Source organism: Podarcis bocagei, assembly GCF_964188305.1.
Source record: "Podarcis bocagei genome assembly, chromosome: 3".
Taxonomy (NCBI): Eukaryota; Metazoa; Chordata; class Lepidosauria; order Squamata; family Lacertidae; genus Podarcis; species Podarcis bocagei.
The window spans coordinates 67,524,038-67,530,037 of record NC_138127.1 but is presented as its reverse complement, the minus strand read 5'-3'; positions in this window follow the sequence as shown (position 1 = coordinate 67,530,037).

Sequence of the window (6,000 nt, the reverse complement as noted above, 5' to 3'; positions counted from 1 at the left end):
GTCAGACTCATGCTGGTAGCTTCGAGAACACTGTCCAACCATCTCGTCCTCTGTCGTCCCCTTCTCCTTGTGCCCTCCATCTTTCCCAACATCAGGGTCTTTTCCAAGGACTCGTCTCTTCTCATGAGGTGGCCAAAGTATTGTAGCCTCAGCTTCAGGATCTGTCCTTCCAGTGAGCACTCAGGGCTGATTTCCTTAAGAATGGATAGGTCTGTTCTTCTTGCAGTCCATGGGACTCTCAAGAGTCTCCTCCAGCACCATAATTCAAAAGCATATTTGAATAGCGACAATCTAACGCATATTTTATAGCGACAGTCTAACGCCTCTCACTAGACACAGAATTTTAACCATTCCAAAAACTCCAGAGCATGGCTTGAGGACACGTGATGCAGCAGCCTTGCTGAAGCTAAGCAGGCCTGGATCCAGAAGTGGCTCAGAGTGGAGCCACTTCCTGGCAGGTGGCAGGGGGAGAAGAGGGCAGCAGCGAGGTTGGCATGATACAAATGCATTGACGAAGCCTATCTGGATCAGACCAATCTAGCCCCTCACCCTGTCTTCACAGTGGCCAACCAGATGCCCATGGGAAGCTCACAAACAGAATCTGAGTAATGCAATTGCCAGCAGCTGGTATTCAAAGGCATCCTGCCTCGAGCAGTGGAGGCAGACACCACCATTGTGATTTGCGCAGTGGGCTAAACTCCCTGTTGCCTTGGTCCTCTTGTTCCCTTCACTCCCAATAAGCAGCAGTGACCCATCGGCCAGGAAGCTAACATATCAGCTCCGCCCTGCAAGGTGAGCAACTTTTGCCTGGATCTGGTCAGGGACCACATATACCTCCTTACGTTCTTTGAGAGAGAGAAAAGGGATGTGAAATAAAAATACAGATGCAGATGTTACTATATAGGCATGGATGGATGCATGATGCTGTATGTGGGAGAATACCTTGTAAACAATTTTGACTTAAAAAGCTATGAATTTTCCACACAGTATCAACTTGCTTTACCTTGGCCTCTGACACTTGAGACGTGTGTGTTTTAGAACCCACCCTATTCTTACGATTGCAATTTGTTTTAACTGTTTCCAACACTGAATTTTAACTTCCTTTAATCTGTCCCGGGACCTGCAGGTAATAATACTAACTACTGCCACTGCAAGCTAAAGAATATGATTCATTAATGTGAACCTTCCAACACTATGGATTTTGCTAGACGTATCCCTTCTGCTGGAATAAACACTGCCAGAGAAGATCATGCATTTTCATTAAATAATGAACTTATCTCATTGTCAGATGATATTGATGACAGGTAGGCTTATGAGAAGCCCAGATATTTGGATGGTTCCACCACAGGCCTCACGATTGCCACCACAGACATTGATCCATACTGTAGATCTCACTAATGTGATCACTTTCACGATCCCCATCTTGTGTGCTATGGCCCTTCCCTTTACTAAGGAACTGTTAGGTCAGGGTGAAAAAACATACACCAAATTATTAGGAAACATTAGCAAGCAGGATATTCCACTCCTGCTGGCTGCTACCTTTGGACCTTTTATTCAGAATCCATATGGATATTTTATTCTTTTTAACTGGTATTCCTCGGTGGCCCTCAAGCTTACATGCTTCCATGCACATTGTGAAAAATGTGCTTCATCCTTGCTGCTGTCTCATAACTTGGATGAAAATCTGCCATTTGACATAAATCTCTCAGTGAAATGCAAGCAGTCCCTGTGGACAGATAACCTTTGCTTTTATTTGCATCTGCCTAGTTTGACTTATGACAGAATTATGCCCCCAAAATAACATTTTAATAAGTGTTTACATGCTACCACTCCCCAAAGACTAAGCTGATAAAATTCTTCCTCAGAACTAATTATGCTTCAAGACAAGGTTACCCTCTGTGGATTTTGCACAGAAAGCTTTGCTGCAGAAGTGGACTTTCCGACAAAGGAAGGGCTCCTCCGTGTGGATAACATGGCAGGTTTGCATAGGTGAAAAGGAACATAGGCCAGGCTCCATTCGTGGCCTTGAATCCTATAATGTGCTGGTGACATTGAAAACATAAAAGCATTGGGATGTCCTAGGGAGAAACCACATTTTGTTCCCTTATATCTTATGGGGCACCTGTACACCATCCCTTTCGTGTGTGTGTGTGTTTTTCCTGTTCAGCTTCCTTTTCTTTTCTTCTAAAGATCAGAAAATCCTGCTCTGTTTTCCCTCAATGCACAATGTCTCCCAGGTGTAGATGTTTTATTGCACTGCTGTACTGGCTTATTTGATTATTCTAGTTGTTTTCTAGCTTGTGCTGTAGCTATATCCTTCTGTATGGCCTGTTTCACCTTTCTAGGAATCAACTCTGTCACTTTAACTCTTCCCTTTCCAAATATAATTGCCTTTTTCTTTCCCCCTTCTTTTCTGTCCCTACTTTCTAAATTGCAACCAGAGGCTATCGTCATTGGGAGTGCTCAGGGCTTCTTCTTTTTTTCAGGGGGAATGCGCCAGAACTCAATTTCGGCACCTCTCAGGTGGGTTCTGGAACTTCTCCGGTGGGTGCCATTGCTATTGTAAGAGAAAGAGGGGGGCATTCATAGTGAGTTCTGGCAACTCTTTTTCTAGATAAATAGCACTGGGAGTGCTACTGGTGTTGGAGGATATTTAACCCTTTCTCACACCCAATGGTCCCAGTGAGAATTGCCTCCCTCCACTCTTTGGAGCTTATTTGGCTACATAGTGTTAGAGGCTTGAAAGCAGCAGCAGCGATTAAAGGTAAAGGTAAAGGTACCCCTGTCCGTACGGGCCAGTCTTGACAGACTCTAGGGTTGTGCGCTCATCTCACTCTAGAGGCCGGGAGCCAGCGCTGTCCGCAGACACTTCCGGGTCACGTGGCCAGCGTGACGAAGCTGCTCTGGCGAACCGGCACCAGAGCAGCACACAGAAACGCCGTTTAGCTTCCCGCTATAAAGCGGTACCTATTTATCTACTTGCACTTTGACGTGCTTTCGAACTGCTAGGTGGGCAGGAGCTGGGACCGAAAGACGGGAGCTCACCCCGCCGCGGGGATTCGAACCGCCAACCATGCGATCGGCAAGCCCTAGGCGCTGAGGTTTTTGCATGCTGCTAAATCAGGGCTTGGCGTGCTCTGGTCCATGGGGTCACGAAGAGTCCGACATGACTAAATGACTAAACAACAACAAATCAGTGCTACTCATAGTGGTGATCCACAGAGAAGTGCTGGTTTGAGAGTCATCAGCTGCCAGCCTACAGCAATACCACCACAGCCCAGGTTGGGTGGGATGTTTCAGGGACCAAATATGGTACCAGTTCCTGGCACATTGGGCAGGGCAAAAATAATCTGAGAAACACTGTGCTAAACTGTCCAGTTGACATAAATGGAAGCTAAACTGGAAGCACCTATAGGCTCAAATCAAGCATTATATTGTGCTTTGCTAAGCTCTGCTCATTTTTTCATCCCAAAAGTTGTTGCTGGGAAAGATATGGGGAATATCTGGGGCTTCCCCACCCCACCACAAGTAAAACAGCGGTGGGGGGGGGTTTCAGCTGAAAAAGTAGCCAGTGAACTCCATTCAACGTGTTTCCCACTACATGGCAACTGTAAATGTCATCACACATTGGGGAGTGGATGTCCACAAAAGGAAGTATATGGCGAGGAATCAACATGTCATCCAACTTCCCCAGGAACCACTCTTTCCACCTTGCCCCAGTTTTGCACCTTTTCCTGTGCACATTGGGACTGTGCTGCCCTGCTGCTCTTTCCCACCATAACAGAATCTCTACATTAAGATTCTGGACTCGATCCTGGAAAAACACAGGACGATGTTGCCTCGACATCCCCAGTCCAGCCCCATTAAATGACAGTAAACAAACCATGGTGATTGTACAATAAACACCTCATCTAAAAACAGCCACTTTCCAAAGAGACTTCTCTCGTTCCAAATGCAAAAGGCACAGAAAACCTAATTTGTTATTTGAGTCACAACTTTGGCTTGCAGTTATTTCTTATCCCATGTGGGAGACAAATCGGGGAGCAAAAGCAGGCTGAAGAGTGCTTTTGTGACTTACCACTGGGGGTACAGAACGTGACATACCACTGCAGGTACAGAAAACTGAGTAGGAGATGGAATGGAGTATCCTGGAGAGGGCATGGAAATAGAATTCTTCACAGAGTGATCTTTTGTTTCTCAGCCTATTTGTTCGTCCCATTGTCAGAATTGGGTTTTGTATGTGGGTCCCCTATACTTCACCTATACTGATCCTACTCCCTCTTGGGGCTCATAGGGAGCGCAGCAGACCAGATTGCAGTGTGTGTTTGGTTCTGATGTGTGTGCAGTGCCTACAACAATTTCTTCTGTATCCAAATGTACCCACAGGCCCAGAGAAGGCTGGCGATCCCTGCACTGTGATCACCTCAAAGGTGAGGGGCTTTTACCACCCCAGAATTGGTTGGTCCAGGTCAATGAGTTGCAAAAATGTATACTGCCATCCAAATGCAGTGATTAATGTCAGGAGATGCTCTGAGACTCCCTTCAAATGCACTCTTTTTTCCTTTTTTTTTTTTTTTTTTTTTTTGCCTGTGCTTTAAAACACTTCAGAATGACTAGCAGGGGGTTTCTACTTGGTTACCTTTATATCTGCGCTGCTCTACCTCAGGTAGAAAGCAAACCATACTGTGGTACCACGGGGACAAACTGATTTATTATGGTATGAGCTCTCATAGAAACAATCCACTTTATCAGATGCATGACAGCTCACTTTGTTATGCAGCCGGTGACTTGGGATGTTGCCTACAAAGGCTTGTACTGCAATAAACCGCTTAGTCTCTAAGGCGCCACAACGTGCCGTGTCATTTTCACTGCCACAAACACCAGCTTATCCAGACAATATGCTCCTGGCATAACAAATGCACTACTTAGGGGTTGTGAGGCCAGGATCCAGGCGCGGTTCCTCAAAGGGAGGGCATCTGTGGTCACATGATATCATGCCCCAGCACCCAAACACCCAAAATGCAATGCGTTGCTACTGACAAAATGCCATTTTGCTCTCCGTAACTAGCTTATCAGTCCTGCTAGTGATTGTACTGTGCAACACAACTCCCTTTCCCCCACACTCACAACACCACACACAACAGAGCTATTTTTGTGAACCTTTGTCCTCCTTTAAGACTCTAGAAGCTGAGGGCCAAACCAGGCAGGGCATCGCTTACATAACTGTCCCGGGCCTGTAAGTTTTCATTCCCAAAATTAATTGCAGGGAGCTGAGAGCTGAGCTCGACAGGAAACCATAGCATAAGGCAGGGAGCTTCAACCCTTCAATGATCCTTTCAGAATTGGACCTTCCCCTCTGCTTGGTTCTCATAATGTGGGGAATTACAAATACCAAGCAAAGGGTGAGGGGTCTGATTCCAGTCAGGCCCAAGGTGGGGTCAAGGAGCTGAAGCAAAAGCAAAGGGTCTCCTCCTCCTCTTCACAGGCTATTTTTATTTTAAAATATCTTACATGCCAGGGCCAATAGAAGTTGGGACTAACATAACATCTAACCCAGCCCTGTGATTCCTGTGTTTTACCACTCAGTCAAGGGAGCTCTCAGCAAGCTTACTAAAACAAGCAAAGAAAACCTAACCAATGGGATGATGGGATGTCCTGCCACTTTATGAACCAGGGTCATGTCCACACTACACTTATAGAGTATATGGCTTTGCCCAAAGGATCCTGGGACTTGTAGTTTACCACCTTACAAAGCTATGATTCCCAACAGCCTTAACAAACCACAATTCCCAGGATTCTTTTGGAAAAACCATGTGTTTTAACTATATGATGTGGATATGGCCCGGAGTTGTTTTCCTCCCTATGTTAAAAAAAAACCTTTGAAAGAATGTGCATTTACTCCTTTCACTGCTGAAATCTCCCGCTTAAAAAGTGTGTGTGCATCCACTTCTCACGTGTGCATACACAAACACACACACCATTTGTTATGGATAATATTGC